Source organism: Mandrillus leucophaeus, unplaced genomic scaffold, assembly GCF_000951045.1.
Source record: "Mandrillus leucophaeus isolate KB7577 unplaced genomic scaffold, Mleu.le_1.0 Scaffold1182, whole genome shotgun sequence".
NCBI classification, from domain to species: domain Eukaryota; kingdom Metazoa; phylum Chordata; class Mammalia; order Primates; family Cercopithecidae; genus Mandrillus; species Mandrillus leucophaeus.
In genome coordinates this window covers 639482-660274 of record NW_012100121.1, presented here as the reverse complement: position 1 = coordinate 660274, position 20793 = coordinate 639482, and the positions used below count along the sequence as shown (strand labels likewise).

Here is a 20793-nt window from a genome sequence, read left to right as displayed (position 1 = left end):
CCATCTCAAAAAAAAAAAAAAAACAAAAAACAAACAAACAAACAAACAAAAAAGAATGATATGTAAAAACAAAGTTTTTAGGAGGACGAATCTGCCAACAACAATTTCTCATGTTTCAATCGGAAACTTTTTTTCTTTCCAGTGTTAGAATAGAGAAACTTATTTCCTTCCCACAAATGGCAGTTCTTCAGATATCTGGAGAGGGGACAGCTTGTCTGTTTTCTAATTTCAAAAATGAATAATTCCTTTAAAAGCTTTAGATTTTGGTGCTTTTGTCATCTTGCTACAGGGCTCTGGACCCTTGGCCAGTGGTCAGCTTTAGAAATGGTCATTTAGGAAGCAAGGCTTCCCCAGAGAATGCATGTGCTGAGTTGCTGTCATGTTTGCTGGTGGACAGTTGGTCCCCTGTGTCCCCAACACCACAAAGGCTTTCATGGACAGAGTCCTTCACGGGTAAGAGAAAAAGCTGGGACACATTTTTAAAAAACTTAGTACATGTAAAAGTGATGTACTTTATAAGAAAAATGTTCTTTATTCATTTTGGAAAAAATGTAGAGTCCAAATTTATCAAAGTATAAACACTGAGAGATAAAAGCTGTGGAGATATAAAAAAGAGAAAAACAGGCACTTTGCTTCATGCGTATATCAAGAAATTTTAAAAATCAAAGACAAACTAAAATCGTCAGTAGGGTCCTGCAGGCAAAAAAGACGTCATCTAAAAAGAAGTCTTAAGGAGGGAGTGAAAAAGTAAAGATGGACGAGAAAAGTATAAGTAAATGCTGTATATCTTCCTTTAGGTTTTGAGCACCTTTTGGATTAACTGCCAAAAGAATTCCTTCAAAAGTAAGTGGGTGTGTACTGTCAGGCCTGGCTTATAGGCTTCCCTGCCTTTATAGAAATCACGTCAATTAGTTTCAGCTTCATGGAACATTAGTCATAAAGGTTGAAAGCCATGGTCTAATCTAACCTCGGGTGGCTTAATGGACTCATTTTAAACACTTTACTGTCCCTTTCTCAAGAAAATAGGAGGCACAATGAATTAAATTGCTAGGCTAACGCCAAATATCAGGAATCCTGATATTCAACATAGTTAACCCATAGGGTGGATGTAGAATCTGCAGCAAAGGTCCGGATCAGGAGCTAAGTCTCAGATAGGCCTGGATAGATTAGAGAAATCAATCATCTGGGCCAGAGACTTCAATACTGTGAAATAAATAATTGACCTTTACAGCTAATACACAGACCAGTACCCGCTACTTGGAATTCTGACAAAGAGAATAAAGTAATTTAAACCAGATTGACCTCTATAGTTTGTCCTGAGCAGAATCTAACAAAGTCCAACTTGTTTTGTTTACCTGCTTTATCTCCCATGTTGAGTAAGAATATTGTGGTCAAGATGGAAGCAGGTGGTAGGGGTCTAGCCTGAAGGGGAGAGTAGAGCAGGAAATGGGGGAGGTAAGGATAAGAAGAATTTGTTGAATGCTTTTCAGGAGGATGAAGGAGTACATCAGACAATAATATATCGTCTTTGTTACCTTTTCTTTTTACACAATGTTACAGACTTCAAAGAGATTCTATATTCCAAATCTTCACAAGATTTCTCACAAGAATATTCATACGAAGCAAGGTACATACAATGAAAATGAGACTCAAGAGATTACGTGACATGCTCAAAGTCGTCTGAATAATAAATAGCACAGCCTGGATAGACTCCAACGCAGAGCATCCTGAGTGATTTTCCCAGGAATCTTTTCATTTTTATGTCTATTTAATTCTGATGCCCCATTCATATGGAGACATATGATATGGACTTCCATTTACTACATATAAATAAAGAGCAATATGAAGATGGGATAAGGGAATGTCCAGAATGCCAGAATCACACTAGCATCAATAGTGGCAATTATCCAGATGACTGGGGAGAACACCAGAACCTTAGAAATGGTATTTTAGATGTTACCAAGCAAGACCATCTAAAGTAAGCCTTCACAGAGTTCCAGAAGCAAAGAAAACAGATGAAAAGGCATGAAGACATGAACACTCTAATAACAGTTAAAGTAAATGGGATTACTCTTGGCAAGGCCTATGAACTGTATCTGATAGGAGAGAAAAATAAAACAGTGGGTGAGGTGGTGCATCCATTCCACAGATACATCTTTTAATAGGGAAGGCAGTTATAGACAAGGTGACTATCCCTTGATTTCCATGATTTTAATATTGTGACATAATGTGTATTCATTTATATTTTCTACTGCCTATGAGTCCATACACAATTAATGGTTAAATTTTTGAAAATATGAAGAGTTTTACTCATAAAATTTATCATTCAAGGTTGGGATGCATACACTTTTGGCAAGAAAAGAGCAACAAATTTGTTAGAAAGTAGTTTTAATTGGGATCCTTTAAAGGAACCTTGTAGGATCATGTTACTTGACACATAAGGAGAGTATTGCTCAGCTTGTGGCTTCAGTGATACATTTTTTATGGACTGGTTGCCAATGATTCTCACTCACGAAATGCATAGGGAAGTCTGTTGACACTTCTTATCCTCTCTCTCTCTTTTACCTGATTTGAAGCAAAAATAGTCATTTTGGAATTAGGAGGAAAAGGACAAGTGAACTTTTGACTTAATCTTAACATTGCTGAGCTCCTGAGCTAATGAAAGCAACAAGTTCTTACTTTCAGATTTTGCATTCTGTGACTAAACAAAAAAGACTCCATTTTTAAAATTACTTTTTAAAAATACCTAATCAGATATTTTATTAATTGAAACCAAAGGCATTTCTAACTGCACCCTAACTCCCTGTCTTGTTTTCTCTTTCAGCTTTGTGTCAGTCTTTCTGTTGTGGAGCCTTTTTTTTTTAATTTTTCAGTCTTTTTGTCTGCCTAGCATTTGCGTCCCCTTTCTATGGGAGGTTATTCTTCATCTTGGTGGGAGAAAGAGCAAACTTTAAACTTTAGAAACATTAACTATATAAACTATAAAAACTAAAAATGCCAGATATGTTCTCATCCTGATTTGAAGCTAGGGTTTGGGCAAATACTTTGGGCTCTCTATATTGGATGCACTCATACCAGTTTTTGAGTAGGAAGTTAGTGACACCAAAAAACATGGAAAGTGACTCATTCTCTGATAAAGGAAGTGGTTACAGCACAATTGTGTTCTTGATATATCAGTGACAACAGTTTCTAGGACACTCAGTGTTCTAGTTTTGTGGGGGCAGAAGTAGTTTCCTCATCAGCCCAGTTTTGCAGCCTCAATTGGGTTCCAAGATTCATTGTTCTGAGCAAGATGATTCCGCTCTCCTGGTGATTCAGAGAGCTACCAATTAGTTTTTAAAATAAAGTCTTTTTTATCCTCCCGTTCATTCAGTCGTGATTGATTTATTTTGCTTGATGTATTGTCTATCTCTTAGGCCAAAAGAATAGACGCCAGAGAAGAGGAGCCTGGCTGGTGGAAACATCTCGCCTTTTCTGCTTGGGTATGCTGTCACCTTTTACAAATGAATAAGCATGTTAATAAGCTGACAAGAGAAAGAGAGAGGAAGAAAACACTGAAAAAAATAAAAATAGGCCAGACTCTGTGGCTCATGCCTGTAATCCCAGCACTTTGGGAGGCTGAGGAGGGCGGATCACAAGGTCAGGAGTTTGAGACCAGCCTGGCCAATATGGTACAACCCTGTCTCTATTAAAAATATCCCAAAAAAATTAGCTGGGTGTGGTGGCAGGCGCCTGTAGTCCCAGATACTCAGGAGGCTGAGGCAGGAGAATTGCTTGAACCCAGGAGGCGGAGCTTACAGTGAGTCGAGATTGTGCCATTGCACTCCAGCCTGTGCAACAGAGCTAGACTGTCAAAAAAAAAAAAAAAAAAAAAAAAGAATTACAGCATTTATGACAATCATGGCATTTATGGCTTTAAGGATCTGTGTAAAAAACTATTGGTAACACTTTAGGGTACGTTTAATGATATCAATTGATATGTCTCTATCGTTCATTCATATATCCTTCATTCATTAGGTAGCCAGGCTCTGTGCTTCTTTGTCTCAAGGATGTTTTGAGTTTGAAAAAAAAACTGAAGTTTTACTTCCAACCTAGGTTTTCATTTTCTAAGTCCATACCTTTTGATAAAATTGTGCTTGATTCCCTTGAAAGAGAGGAGAGAGAGAATGCCTCCTAAGTAAAATAAAAAAAAAGGAATTACTTTTATTCATAGTGAAGAGTTTCCTTACACCCAGTTTCCTTACTCCTAGATCTGGAGATCTGTGATACCTCCAGACAGGAGTGCAAGGACACAGAACCACTGTAGGGATCCCTCAAAGGCCACAGCCGGGCCCTGCTCACTATCAGTGCTGTGTGGAGGAAGTAAGACTTCAGGAGGAATGTTGGTGGGTTTCAGGCTTGCCAAAGTTTGCTCCATCCTCAGTGTGGTGCACCGAAGCATCAGTCAGGAAGAAGGCTGCATTTGGAGGGACCCTGTGGAACAGATTCCAGTGTCTAGGTAGTAAACACTGGACACATGGCCAATGACCCAGGGGCCACCTTATGTCATTGTGCTACCTAAGACCTTCACATACTTCATTACCCTGGTAGTAGAGGGTCCCCAAGAATTGCTGAGATAGATTTTTTACTATCTTGGCAAGAAGTGGACAAGAAGTAAGTATTAAGTCCATTTATAGAAAATAAAGAATTGCATTATTATATTAGTTTGTTAGGGCTGTCATAACAAAGTACGTAGACCCTATGGGTTAAACAACAGATATTTATTTTCTCAAAAATATGGTGGCTAGAAGTCCAAGTCAAGTGTCAGTAGAATGATTTCTCCTGAGGCCTTTCTTGTCTGGTCTTCTCCCTGTGTGTTTACTGTGTGTGCATGGTCTTTGTGTATCTGTGTCCTAATCTCCATGTGTTAATAAGTACACCACTCATATTGGATTAGGCTCCCCATATGACCTAATTTTTCCTAATTTACCTTTTTAAAGACCCTATCTCTATATACTGTCACACTCTCAGGGACTGTACTTTAGAACCTCAGCATATACATTTTGTGGGACACAGTTTATTCCATAACAATTATATTTTGCCCAACTGAGTTTGAGATTGTGTTCAAGTTTTCTCTCTGATGATGTTACAAATTATTATGTTACTAATAATACAAATAATAATAGCAAATAGGTATTAGGCACTTTTAAAAAACATTTTATGTGGTAACTCATTTAATCCCTGCAATAGTCCATCGTAAGAGATATATTGTTCACATTTTATTAGTCAGAAAGCTGAGGCATGAAATATTTCTGTAACACTTATAAACACGAGGCTACACTGTATCCCAATAAAAGTAATACAGTACTTACTGAGCATGGAAAGTATGGCATAACTGATCCTCCAGTTGGATCAGAGAAGGGATTTTTGCTCACTATGACATTTCCCATTTTGTTCTTGGTTCCTGAAGGTTCTGTCCTATCATTTAACATCGGTAGCTGTATTAGTCAGGGTTCTCTGGAAGGGCAGAAGCAATAGGATACATGTATATATAAAGGGAAGTTTATTAAGGAATATTGACTCACAGGATGACAAGGAGAGGTCCCACAATAGGCTGTCCGGAAGCTGAGGAGCAAGGAAGCCAGTCCAAGTCCCAAAACTGAAGAACTTGAAGTCCAATGTTCGAGGGCAAGAAGCATCCATCACAGGAGAAAGATGTGGGCTGGGAGCATAAGCCAGTCTAGGCTTTTTTTTTTTTTTTTTTTTTTAAACATTATTCTGCCTGCCTTTATTCTGGCCACAGTGGCAGCGGATTAGATAGATTGCGCCCACCAGGATTGAAGGTGGGTCTCCTTTCCCAGTCCACTGACTCGAATGTTCATTTCCTTTGGCAACACTCTCATAGACACACCCACAACGATACTTTGCATCCTTCAATCCAATCAAGTTTACACTCAATATTAATCATCACAGTAGCCATTGGTAATGCTAAAATTGGCTGGCTAGTCATCAGAGGTGAGATAAAACTCTTGAAATTATCTTATTATTATTATTATTTTTGTGTGTGTGACGGAGTCGCGCTCTGTCACCCAGGCTGGAGTGCAATGGCACAATCTTGGCTCACTGCAACCTCTGCCTCCCGAGTTCAAGTGATTCTTCTGCCTCAGCCTCCCGAGTAACTGGGACTACAGGCACATGCCACCATGTCCGGCTAATTTTTGTATTTTTAGTAGAGACAAGGTTTCACCATACTGGCCAGGCTGGTCTCGAACTCCTGATCCACCCGCCTCAGCCTCCCAAAGTGCTGGGATTACAGACATGAGCCACCACGCCCGGCCAAAATTATCTTCTTTTTTTATTGTAGGGTACAGATATTTGGGTTTCTGGTTTCTATGTTATAGATAAAATCATAGTATAGAAATGCTGCGAGTCTACAGCCTTATTATTTTTTTTTAATTTAATGGGCCTAGATTTCGCTCTGTAATAAGAAATATTGCCAAACCTAAATCATTAAGGGTGCAATCTCCCTGGGCATTTAAAGTCTTATTTTTCAGTCTTAGGATCCATCCTCCTTGTTCAGTTTATTTGGTTGTTTTTTCGTACTCTTCAGGTTTGAGTGACTTTACTGGGAATTATGCGAGTCAGGGTCTACAAGATATTGATCTAGGACTTATTTCCTTTCTCTAATCATTTCAGGTCAAAGCTCCATTCCACTCTCTGGCTTCCATGGAGGAAGGGCTGAACTGTGCCAAGTTATTTTGAGGTCTGGGACAAAGAATTGAGCACAGTGGTGAGTTGTTTTGAAATGAGAGACCGAGCCAAGGATATGTTCACTTAGTGAGAGGTCGCATCTTCTGCAAATAAAAAAGCAATCAGATCTCTCTCAATAAGACTGGTTGTTATGTGAAGGCACTATAAAGTATAAATAATATGCAAATTGTATTTATTGTTGCTATTGTTCTCTACTTCTGTGGTGTAACCCAATAGTAGCAGATGCTAGTCACTTTATAAAAACTGGAACTAAAAATCAAGAACTACAGTTGACCTTTGAACAATATAAGTTTGAACTGCATGGGTCTACCTATAATCAGGTTTAAAAAAAAAATACAACTGGGCTTCTATATTGGCTGGTTTGCCACCCACTACCAAACAAACGCATTGAAAACACAGTGTTAGCAGGATGTGAAACCTGCATATACGGAGGGCCGGGGGGCGAATTTCATATCTGCAGGTTCTGCAGGGTTGACTGCGGGACTTGAATATGCACCAGCTTTGGTGTTTGTGGGCAGTCCTGGAACCAATACCCCGCAGATACCAAGGGATGACAATATTTATTTTGAAATAATAATACAAAAACATTTAACAAAATGATTATAGCAATTCATCTTAATCCTGGCTTCGCAGTAGAATTGCTAGGAGGCTTCTACATAGTCATGTCTGACTCTATCAAGATTAATTACATCAGCAGCCCTTGAGGTAAGGCCCGAGTATTACTAGTTTTTGAAACTTTCCAGGTGATTCTAACATAAATCAAAGATTAAGAATCAGTGAGCTATAGGAAGAGCTATCAGGCTTAGTTAGCTACCAGCTGCATGTAATTAAAACTCCTGAGTAAGAGTGGATTAAATAAAATAAATATATTTTTTCTCTTACTTAAAAGAAATCTGGAGGGAGACACTGCAGGGCTGGTGTTCTGTGCTGCTATCAGGAACCCACGCCCATGCCACCTCTTTCTCAGCATGTGACTTTCATTCACAAGATCACCTCATAGCAAGATTTGTTATGTATGTAACCATTATTTATTGGGCGCCTACCCTATCACTGGAACTGTTCTAGGTTCTAATTGCATTTTAGATACAGTGGCCACAAAATACCTTGCTGAAAAGTTGATGTTTGAGTAAAAAACTAAAGGAGGTTTAGGAGCAAGCCATGCAGATATCTGTGGTAAGTATTCCACACAGAGCAAAGAAACCTAAGTCCCTGCTGTATTTGCAGAAAAGCAAAGAAGCCAACGTGGCTAGCACTAAATGAGTACAGTGTTAAGCAGGAGGGACATGAGACAGATGGGAGAGGGGGACATACTGAGTAAGCTTTCTAGGCTCTGAAAAGACTTTCAATTCATTTCGCCCCTGAGAGTACAAGGTGGGTAGGGTGTTAAACAGAGAAGAGACATGATCTGACTTATGCTTTAGTTTCATTAGGATCATTTTGGCTGCTGTGTTAGAGAATAAACCAACTAATGGACCAGGTAAAAGCCTAAAGACAAGTCAGAAGGCTGTTGTAATTATCAGGGTGAGAGATGCTGGTGGTTCCAACCAGGATGGTAGCTGTAAAGGTGATAAGAAGTGTACTGATTCCAGATTTAATTTGAAGATAGAGCCAATACTGTTTGTAAACAAAATGAGGGTGGCACAAAAGCAAAAGAGAGGAGTCAGAATGGTTCCAAAGGTTTTGTGCTGATAAACTGGAAGAATGTTGCCGTTTACTGAGATGTGGAAGACTGCAAGAGGAGAAGATTTGGGTTGAGACCAAGAGTTCAGTTTCAACATGTTAAGTTAAAATGCCTATTAGACATTTGTGTCAGTTATCAATTTATTGCCTCTCAGTTCCAATGTATGCTCTGTGATAAATAATAGCATTGCTTTAAGCATTTCTCCTTTAAAGTGAGCACAATGATAAAATTTCTCAGTAGACAGTGCTGGGGGGCATTGCAAGGAGACTTTCCTGCCGTTTCTGTCAGAGGCTAGGCGTTGGCATCGTGGGCGTGAACACATCCAGCGAATCCTCCTTTGTCCTAGGATCAAGACCCGGTCCCTCTGTGTCCTTGAAGCCTCAGCCTGGCTGATGATAACATTTTTACTTTTTTTTTTGTTTTCTTTGCAGCCCCATTAACATGGACACCAGAGTCCCTACATTCTGTGAGGGCCTTCTTCCTCTGCTTGTGCCCCAGTTCCCTCTGTAAACCACTGGCTAATGATCACCTTGTCACATCAGCACTCCAGAGAGGGGCCCATTGCTTTCCCAGCAACTACAGACTGGCCTTCTTTATTATCCAATAGTCTGAACTGTAACCTCTCCAGTAAAATTTGAATTTCTTCCAAGTTTTTCCTTGCTTGAGTATCCTCCCTCAGTCTTAGGGTACCATATGTTTGCTTTTTTATAATAGTTAATAATTCTTTATTTTACACTTCCCTGTTTAACCTACTGTCTGGTTTCTATCTGCTAGTTAGACACAGGCTACTATAACCCCCAGCTGAAGATGACATGTAGGCAGTTGGAAATATAAGCTTAGAGTTCACAGGATAGATTCTTGGTGGGAATACACATTTGGAGCCAATATTGTATAAATAAGGACGAAAAGCATGAGACTGAATTGACTCTTAAAGGAAGTGCATTTATAGAGAAAAGAGAAGAGATACAAGACTAAACCTTGTTCTAAAATTTGCAGGAAGAAGAAATAAGGAGAATGTAGCAAAGGGGCTTGAGAAGCAGCCTTAAGAAATAGAGAAAGACACAGGAAAGTATTTAAAGGAGGATAATATAGTCAATTATGTTAAATGAAACTGGTCAATTTATAAAATGGTGGAGAATTTGCCATTGGATTGGGCAGTGTAAAGGTATTTGGTTTCAGCAGTTTCACTGGGGAAGAGGGAATTAAATTCTAATAGATGTGGGTTCCTGAAAGAATGAGACAACAAAATTATCGACAGTTTGTATAGATTCTTTTAAGAAGCTTTGCTGTGAAAAAAAAAAGAAATGTGGGTTAATGGATAGAGGACAGTGTGGAGTTAAGGGATGAGTTCTTGTCTTTTTAAGTGATAAAAGGAAAAACAGTGTTTTTTTTTTGTTTGTTTTTTGTTGTTTTTTTTTTTTTTTGCCAATGGGAAAGTTCCAGTAGGAAAAAAAATTGTTGATGAAGAAGAGAGAGGAAGTAATTCTTGGAATACTGGAGCAATGTCTTTGAAAAGAACGGAGGAGATGGGATCTTGTATACAGGTGGTGGGGTTTATCCACAGTCACAGGAAAGAAGACAAAATACCTGGGGGACACCAAATACTACTATATAAGTCGATATGGTGATGGAAACATGTAGAAGAATTCTTTTGATTAAATCCATTTTTCCCATATAAGAAGTAACATTATCAGCTGAGACTAAAGGTGTGGGAGGAGGGGTTCCAGGCTTGAGAAGACAGAAGTTATACATAACTTCTTGTATATGTCTTGAGAAGATATAGTTTACAAAGAGTGGAAGAATAAATTAACTAAAGAAAGATACAGTTTGCAAGTGACTTTATGAGTCAGTAGTCATGGTGAAGTTCGAGGGAAGATGGCAGAGCAAGAAGCACCAGAAATACATCTCTACACATAAACAACTATTGCACTGACAGAATCTGTCTGATGTAGTTATTTTGGAACTCTGGAGTCTATTGAAGGCTTCCAACCTCCAGGAGAAGGCTTGGAAGGTAAACTGTGGTTACTTTCAGTCACTTTTATCTTTTGGCCCAGTAGTCGCTACCCTTTCCCTCACTCCTGGCCCCATACCAGACAGCCTGTACACAGATACCTGGAGCAGTTTTTGGGAGGCAGTGTGGGTGATAAGGACTCTCTGTTCACTAAATACTGAAGGTTTGTTCTCTGACTGCTGATTGCTGCTCTGGTAGTGAAGATGCTGACACAGAGGCACGGAGCCATTATTGCCTTCCTTTTGCAATCCTGTCCCCTTCCAGCTGTGGTGACTTCCAGGGAATTTAAAGTATTATCTCTGCTTCATTTTTCTCCTTTCCCCCTTTGTGGTGCTAGATGTTTAATCACTGAAATATTCAAAAGAAACCACATATACAGGGGAATTTAGAAAGTGACTATGCATACCAAAGGAAAGTACAGACTCAGGAAAGACCTGAGAAGATCTTAAATCCATGCCTTGGGCTGATTACCAGCACGTGAATACTCTGCAACAGTAAGAAACAAAACAAAACAAAATAAATCAGCAAACCTTGAGGAAGGAGAAGGACCTGAGAAGGATCTACAAATTTACCACATTATAAGATTTGAAAGTCCAGTATTCAATGACAAAAAAATCACATCATATAAAAAGATAAGAAGGCATTACCCATTCAAAGGAAATGAAATTAATAAACAGAGCCCATTTCTGAGACAGATCATATGGCAGACTAACTAGGCAAAGACTTTAAAAGAACTGTATTAAAGGTGCTCAAAGAGTGAAAACGAGAAGACAAAGTCAAGAGAAAATAATGCAACAAGAATGGAAATATTAATAAAGAGATTGAAAAGTAACCAAAAAGAAATTCTGGAACTGAAAATTACAATAACTGAACTGAAAAACTAATTAGAGCTATGGAAAAGCAGATATAAGCAGGCAGAAGAAAGGAATTATGAACTTAAAAACAGGACAATCAAAAGGTCTGAGGTACAGAATGAACAAAAAAAGTTTGAAGAAAAGTGAATAGAGTCTAAGTGATTTTGTGTACACCATTAGATAGTCCGACATCTGCATTGTGGGAGTCTCAGAAGAAGAAAGAGAGAAAGAGGAAGAGAATATTTGAAAAAGTAATGTTGAAAAACTTCCCAAATTTGAGAAAAGATACGTATACAAACATCCAAGAAACCCAACAGACTCCAAGCAGAATAAATTCAAAGAGACTCATGTTGAAGCACCTTTAAATAAAATATTAAAAGCCAAAGACAAAGACAGAATCTTGAAAGTCACAATGGAGAAGCAACTTTCTACATGTAAGGGATGACTGGTAAGAATATCAGTAGATCCTCGTCAGAAACTTTGGAGGCCAGAAGGCAATAAGTTGGTATATTTAAAGTGCTGAAGAAAAGAAACAAAACAAAACAAAAAACCTGTCAACCAAGATTCCTACATCTGGCAAAACTGTCTTCAAAGTTAAGAAAAAAAATTAGGACATTACCAGAAAAAGCAAAACTGAGTCAGTTTGTTATCACTAACAACTAGACTAGTATGAAATGCTAGTTACCACTAGACTAAGATGAAATGCTAAATTAAGCCCTGTTTCCATTTGAAATGAAAGGACACTAGATAGTAACTCAGATATGTATGTATCAATAAATACCTCTGGTAAAAGTATTTACATGGATAATTATATAAGCTAGTATTATTGTAACTTTGGTTTGTAACTCCACTTTTTTTCCTATACCATTTAAGACAATCGAAACCAATGTTTAGTCTATGTTTCTGGACACACAATGCATAAAGGTGTAATTTTATTACATTGGTAATGGAAAAGGGGTAGAAATAAAATAATATAGTAGTAGAGTTTTTGTATGTTATTAAAATTAAGCTGGTATAGATTCAAATTAGAGAGCTATAACTTTAAGACATTAAATATTATTCTCATGTTAACCACAAGTACAGAAAGTAGAACGGTTGTTTCCAGGGATTGCAGATAAAGGGATTGGAGAGTTATTTTTTAACGGGTACAGAGTTTTAGTTTTATAAGTTAAATAAAGTTCTAGAGATGGATACTACTAATGGTTGTACCACAGGGTGATTTTACTTAATGCCATTCAAATGTACCCTGAAAAAATGGTTAAGATAGTAAATCTTATATTACGTATATTTTGTGACATTGAAAAATTAGGGTGGATGCAGTGGCTCAAGCCTGTAATCCTAGGACTTCAGGAGGCCAACGTAGGAAGATCTCTTGAGGTCAGGAGTTTGAGACCAACCTCGATAGCATACCAGGACATCGTCTCTAAAAACAAAAACAAACAAACAAAAAAACCCCAAATGTCCATCAGTGACAGACTGGATTAAGAAAATGTGGCACATATACACCATGGAATACTATGCAGCCGTAAAAAAGGATGAGTTCATGTCCTTTGTAGGGACATGGATGCAGCTGGAAACCATCATTCTCAGCAGACCATTGCAAGAACAGAAAACCAAGCACCGCATGTTCTCACTCACAGGTGGGAATTGAACAATGAGATCACGTGGACACAGAAGGGGAACATCACACACCAGGGCCTATTGTGGGGTGGCGGAAGAGGGGAGGGATAACATTAGAAGATATACCTAATGTAAATGACAGGTTAATGGGTGCAGCACACCAACATTGCACATGTATACATATGTAACAAACCTGCACATTGTGCACATGTAATAAATAAATAAATAAATAAACTTAAAAAATAGTTAAAAGTCGAATTTAAGATGAGACCATTCATTATGGTTTTGTGTCTATATTCCGTTTTAGTAGTGTGGTTACAGATAAAGAGCAAATTAAAATGTGAGTTTCCCAAGATTTTAAGACAATTAGGTCATGTGAAAAGAGGATCAAGAAACAAAGAATATACAAAGCAATTAATTTAGTGATTGATTGTGAAATGCAAGCTGATTGCTAAAACTCTCACTGACCAAGTTTGTAACAGAAGGGAGCAGAGGACAGCAAAACGGTGCTGACTAGTCAACTTCTTTTAAAAAGCCCTCTTGGAAGTCCCCAAAACTTACATTTCAGTGGCCAGATTAGTCCTGTGGCAATACATAGCTTATAGGGATTCTGGAAAATCGAATCTTTCATTTTAAGGAGCAATACATTCTTCTAAAACCATGTTATTTGCTAGGGAAGAAGGGGAGTGCACACAGAAAGCAACTAGTCTCCGTCACAGTATGAAACAATGTCTTGCCTAATGAGTATCTTTAAAGGAGGAGAGAAGAAGTTGATTTAGCCTGTGGTTGGGATGGGGAGTAAGGTGGGATGTTCTCCTTTAATTAGAGGTAGGCACAAGGCCATTTAGGCAAAAATAGGAGTCAGACAACAGTATGCTTTTTTGCTCATCCATATATCTCTCTTCATCTTCTTCCTCAAGTCCTTATCTTTTAAGACATAAGACTGATGTACTTTCATCCCTTTACTTACAGAAACTTATTTCAGGAAAGGATGTGGTAAACCTAATTTCATTAAATGGTTCAAATGACTGATAAACTATAGAGTCATTCATTCAATGGTAGAAACATTTCTAAAGGGGATAGAGCTTGAAGCTAACAGGTACAACATCTTGTTGGAGTAGGTTCCTAGCTTAGGAAGCGAAAATAATTTAAAGAGATTGGGTACTTCCCAGAACCTCCCTAATGACACTACCTTGGCTATCCCCTGTCTAAGTGCTCCTAAGGGTATCACTGGCCAGAGCTTCACGATTCAATCTGTCAGACTGTCAATCTGGCAACAGTTATTACATTCAGTCTGAGACGAAACAAAAGGAGCATTTTGCAATTGAATTGAATAAAGGTTAATAGCATAAAAGATGCAGAAATCACGACCACATAGCTCTGGGGACTCAGACTTTTTACCACTTAATCAGTGAATGCTGGGAAGTCGAGTTAACCTCATGGCATCTAGTAGAATTGGCCTAGTACAGACAGAAGCACACTTCTTTCACTGCTCACTAAATAGTCAAATAGAATTGACTGATTATTTGCCACATGCTACCAAGAGATAGTGCATGTGATAGACTGCAGAATAGGAATGCTGCTTAACATGAATTTTATTACCTCTCAGCACCTGCTCCAGCCAACAGTCATTACTATCTATGGGAGGGTGTGCTAAGATTATCATTATTCCTGTATCTTTGCATTTGTATTCTGCCGACTACCGTGCAAGGTAAAATTGATAAATGGAGGAACTGATTGTGAGTGGCAGAAACCTGTGGCTGCAAATCCTTTGCAAGCATGAAATATTAGGAAAGGTTGGGGGGATGGATTGTTTGTGTAATTGGAATCATTGTTTAGATAAACCAGTCTTTCCCTCTCTTTATTTTTCTCAATCTCCTTCCTCCCCCCATCTCTATGTTTCTTTCCTCTATTATCTTTCGTCAAGCATTTTATTTTGATAAGAGACAAGAAAAAATATAGCAATAACCAAGACCAACACCATTAGGCTAAAAATCCAAATAAACCTAATTCTTTGATCAGTGAGATCAGTGCTAGAATTGTATAAACCTGTGTATTAGGAGCCAGGGCTAATATTTACTCAGGATAGCCAGGCCAGTTGTTGAAATATGGAAATGCCTCTCTACCAAATGGTACCTATCTGTTGACCCAAACCTTTGAATATATCCTTGCCACCAAGTCCCTTGCTGGGTCCATAAGTGTCCCTAAGATTCTCAAGATTTCTCCAATATCTAGAAACTAAAGCTTTAGACACTGACTTGGTAGAGACTCAGCAGGATCTGCTCTTGTCTCTTACTGGACTGCTCTGAGCGCATGTCACATCAGTTGTAACTGCTCGAATTCTTTTTTTTTTTTTTTTTTTTTTAAACGGGGTCTCGCTCTGTCGGCCAGGCTGGAGTGCAGTGGCGCGATCTCGGCTCACTGCAAGCTCCGCCTCCCGGGTTCACGCCATTCTCCTGCCTCAGCCTCCCGAGTAGCTGGGACTACAGGCGCCCGCCACCGCGCCCGGCTAATTTTTTGTATTTTTAGTAGAGACGGGGTTTCACCGTGGTCTCGATCTCCTGACCTTGTGATCCGCCCGCCTCGGCCTCCCAAAGTGCTGGGATTACAGGCGTGAGCCACCGCGCCCGGCATAACTTCTCGCATTCTTAACTGCTGGAATGCCCCCCAAAGACTCAAACAAGAAAAGATGCCGTGGGGTAGGAAATATAAAATTAATTGCTTTTGAATAATGTATTGGCTTTATGTTCTTAGGAGCAAAACCAGGCTCTTAGTCCTCTTGGGTCTTTGGTGAGGAGTCGAATCAGTATTCGTTTTGCGTATCAAAATGCCTGTTGTTCAGTAGGGAATATCAACTCAGTGTCAGAATAGATGCACAAAAGTAACAGAACATGCTGACTCCACGGGTCAGGGACCCCCCCCCACAGGTCTAACGCATTTTGTGTGGTCTACTGTAACCCTTCCAACCTTTGCTTATTAGTATGTAACTAGATTACTACTGCATGCATTATTTGTAGGTGCCCTTATCTGGTCGGGGCTCCCAGAGGATTTAAATTTTACCTTTTGACTATTTCTTTCCTTTAAAATTCAGCAGACATAAAAAATGTTTCATATCTTTAGCAGGATTCATGTCTTTTCAATCGTAGTTAACAATGGTGTTCTCTGACAGAAATTACATCCTCTGCCGCATTCTTATGTGCATTTCTTTGAACCACCATTTGTACGCTGTGTGTGATTGGGTCTGTACAGATTAAAATAGCACCAAGAGAGCCAATTTAAGGCTTGGGATGAGTGAACCTGAACATTAGAGACATTCTGGCAAGCACATACCTCGTAAATCCTGTTGTTAAGTTTGCGGTGCCTGCCATGGAATGTGCAGCTCAGGCACTTTACCCTCGTTAGTGCAAAGGTAAATTGTAAGGGCTCTCACACAGCTCCAAGGGGAATAAAGAAGAAGGGGGAATGGAAAGGACTCTCTTAAATCTGGTAACTGTCCTCCTTGGCACCTTAAGATGCAAATATACTAGTCAGAAAGCTATGACCTTTGCTAATTTTACTGTTATGCTAATTAAATACATGCTATTATTTAGTGAAAAGAAAGAATGGCTTTTGCCTGCGTGTTCAAAATAGACGAGGGACTAGGAAAAAATATTCTATAAATAGTTTATTGATAAGATATGGTAAATAGGGTAAAAGATGAGGCTCATGATGGCAGTCTGAAAACTGAATATCTATTTTCCTCAAAAATTTGTGATCTTAAATAACAAATATATTTACCTGATATGATCATCTCTTGGAGCAGTGCTTCTTCACTTTGTTGGCATGTTAGAATCTCCTGGGGAACTTTAAAAAATACTAAAGTCTTAGTTCTGCCCAGAGACATTCTGCTTTATTTGGTCTGGGGTGTGATCTGGCGTCAGAGTTTTTAAAACCTCCGTGGGAAACTTTAATGTGTAGTAGAGGTTTAGAACCACTTGGTGAAAACCACTTTGAATCATTGAGTTTGGGATCAGGTTCTTTTGTGACACAAAAGCTTTTTAAAAAGTAAGGAATCACCTATTTATAATTGTATATTTTCAATATACATATATTTGTCAAACTGTAAGTGAGTTAGTAAATAGTTGTTTAAAACTTTTAAGCCTTGGAAACATTTTCATTAAGAGATTGAATTTTTAGTTGAATATGTCGAGAAATATGGTTTAATAGCATAGTTTAACACTATAGTGCATAAAGCTAATATAAATCCAGAACTGTATATATTTTAAATTTTATAGTATCTTTAATTCCAAGTCATTGAGAAGTAAAAACAAATCAACAACTCTGGAGTTTTCATTGTTAATGTTTTAATGAGAAATGTTTTCCTGTAGGCACTTAGCAAAAACAATGGTATTTCTACGTAACAAAGTGATATTTCTTTTCCATTGAAAGAAAGACAATAATCTCTAGACAGAAGATAATGGCAGCTGAATGCTGAAGACAATTTATCTGATTTGATTACAGTTAGTTAAGAACACCAGGGTTTCTGAGCATCAAACCTGCTCTATATCAGAGACAAGGGGAGATTATTTTGATGCTTCCAACAGTCTGTGAGTTGAGTGAAATCTGTTGGAACTTTGAGATCAGGAACTGGCTTTGATACAATTATTTATCATTGCTTGGTTATCTACCAATGTGAAGGACAAATTCCCTTCATTAGTAACTTAAAACCCTTTTGGTGGGATCTTTAAAAGTGTCCATTAAGTCTTTAAACATTTGTGTGTGTGTGTGTGTGTGTGTGTGTGCAGAATAACACCACTGGTTGATTATTTTTTAAAACATTGAAAAATGTCTATTAAAAGGTATCATAATACATCTTTTAGTTCCTTCAGAAATAAATCACCTTCCTCATCTGTCTTTGCTAGATCTGAGTAGAAAATAATGTGAATATTTAAACTAATTGTTCATTCTCCTATAGGACAGTAAAGTTTCAAGCCAAGACATCCCTAGGTGGCCCTCATCTGCTAGGAATCTACTTCTATCAAAGCAGGTTGAGAAAAAAGATGTTAAGAGAAAATTATATATCAATTTACACTGAGGAGTAGCCTGATAGTTGATGGACAACACTATCTTCATGGTTCCAGCAAAAGTGTCTTAGAAATATTAATAGTTGAGTTTTAGAGAGTATAATTCTCTAATACAAGAGGTTTTTGATTTATGGATAGTTATGAAACAAGCTCTATTCATTTTACAAGTGCCTCAGTAAAAGATGTTGCAAGACATCTTTGTAGAACTGATGCTATTGTCCACAAAGAACAGGATTTGAATTTCAATTTTTTTCAACTTTTCTTTCTTTTTTTGTTTTCCAATCAATTTAGAGGTTTATTTTGTCAAGGTTGAGGATGTGCCTGGGAAAATGAGACACATTACGGTAAGATCTGGGGCCCATGGTTTTCCAAAGACGGTTTTGAGGGCCTATATGTGTATATATAAACCCTTATATATATATGCAAAACTTATATATACACACACACGTATTCAAGCCCTCAAAACCCTCCATGGAAACACACACACACACATACATATATATACACACATATAAAATATAAATACACACACACACATACATACATATATATATATATATATATATATATATATATATATTTTTTTTTTTTTTTCCTTGAGACAAGGTCTTGCTCTGATGCTCAGGTTGGAATGCCATGACACAATTATGTCTCACTGCAGCCTTGACTACCTGGGCTTAAGCCATTCTTCTTCCTCAGCCTCTCAAGTAGCTGGGACTATAGGCATGCACTACCATGCAAGGCTGATTCTTTCAAAATATATTTTTTCTTTTTTTAAATTATACTTTAATTTCTGGGACACATGTGCAGAATGTGCAGATTTGTTACATAGGTATATATGTGCCATGGTGGTTTGCTGCACCCGTCAACCTGTCATCTACATTAGGTATTTCTCATAATGCTATCCCTCTCCTAGCCCACCACCCTTCAACAGGCCCCGGTGTGTGATGTTCCCCCACTGTGTCCACGTGTTCTCATCGTTCAACTCCCACTTACGAGTGAGAACATGTGGTGTTTGGTTTTCTGTTCCTGTGTTAGTTTGCTGAGAATGATGGTTTCCAGCTTCATCCATGTCCCTGCAAAGGACATGAACTCATCCTTTGTTATGGCTGCATAGTATTGCATGGTGTATATGTGCCACATTTTCTTAATCCAGTCTATCATTGATGGGCATTTGGGTTGGTTCCAAGTCTTTGCTATTGTGAACAGTGCTTCAATAAACATACACGTGCATGTGTCTTTATGGTATAATAATTTATAATCATTTGAAACTTAAACAAATTTACAAGAAAAAACCAAACAACACCATCAAAAAGTGGGTGAAGGACATGAACAGACACTTCTCAAAAGAAGAAATTTATGCAGCCAACAAACATGAAAAAAAGCTCATCATCACTGGTCATTAGAGAAATGCAAATCAAAATCACAATGATTTGATTGTGTTAGAATGGCAATCATTAAAAAGTCAAGAAACAATAGATGCTGGAGAGGATGTGGAGAAACAGGAATGCTTTTACACTGTTGGTGAGAGTGTAAATTAGTTCATCCACTGTGGAAGACAGTGTTGTGATTCCTCAAGGATCTAGAACTAGAAATACCATTTGACTGACTTTTCTTTATTTCTTATAAAAATATGTATTATATTTTCTCAGTTTATGAGTCATAAAGAAATCCACAACTTAAAAATCATTGTCTTTTCCCTTGGTTCTAGACCGACAGCATTGAAACCTCCCACATTATAGGTGCTCAACAGAAATGTATCTGAAGGAATAGAAGAAGGAATGAGTCATGATTTACAGAAATAAAGAGGGGAAAGTTGTGATTATCAACAAGGGACTTTTCCACCAACCTACCATCATTTTTTTCTTCTTCTTCTAATGAGATTTGAGCTTCTCTATTAACTGGATCATTCCTGAGACGTAAGTGCTAGTTCTTCTTTCCCTGTAATTCTGAACAGCACCTAATGCTAATTTATTTTATTGCTTCATGTAGTCTGACATAAGAATTTTGAAGTGTATTTCATCCTTAGGTATCATAGAATGTTAAAAGTTGACTTAGGAAAAAATGAGATACAATTTAAAGAATGTAGCACAGCATATAGCAGATGGTAAACACTTAGAAATTGATTGATATTATTATCATGTATTATATCATCTTAGTTCCTATAGCTTATCCTTTTCTTACTTTACAGCTGAGTAAACTGAAGCCTTGTGAGTCAAGGAATTTTCCCAAAATAAAATTAAGAGCTATCTTCAGAAGTAGGATGAAACACAGGTTCTCTTGAAAGCTGATCTACTGCTTTTTAATACATGTTCCATCAACCTCTTGCTTACCCACGAGCTAGCCAGTGGCATAGATAATGTTATGATGCTTTCCAGGCCCTGTTTCATTTTCCTCTTCTTAGGCAAACAAGGCTATGTTTTCCAGTCTTCATAGATTAAAGTACAATGGCCTGAATGATTGTGTTTCCTGAAAATTCCTATATTGAAATTCTAACTCCCAAGGTAATGGTATTAGAAGGTGGGTTTTTGGAAGATGATTAGGTCATAAGAGCGGAGTCTTCATTAATTAGATTAGTGTCCTTATAAAAGAGGCTCAAGAATAATCCTCTCACTGCTTTGACCATAGGGGGACACTGTAAGAAGGCATCCTATATGAACAAGAAAGTCTGCCCTCAACAGATATCACATTTGCCAGCACCCAAAATCTTAGAATTTTCAGCCTCCAAAACTGTGAGAAATAAATGTCTTTTGTTCATAAGCCGTATAGTTTATGGTGTTTTCCATAGCACCCTGAATGGACTAAAACGGGGGT

The 20793-nt window shown here is 38.0% G+C and overlaps 1 long non-coding RNA gene across 1 annotated transcript; it reads left to right on the top strand.

The window, feature by feature from the left end:
- Nucleotides 1–795: 795 nt before the first annotated feature.
- LOC105528526 lies at nt 796–6854 on the top strand. Its single transcript, XR_001004369.1, has 2 exons — nt 796–843; nt 6676–6854. It is a non-coding gene; the product is annotated as an uncharacterized LOC105528526 (long non-coding RNA).
- Nucleotides 6855–20793: the final 13939 nt, after the last annotated feature.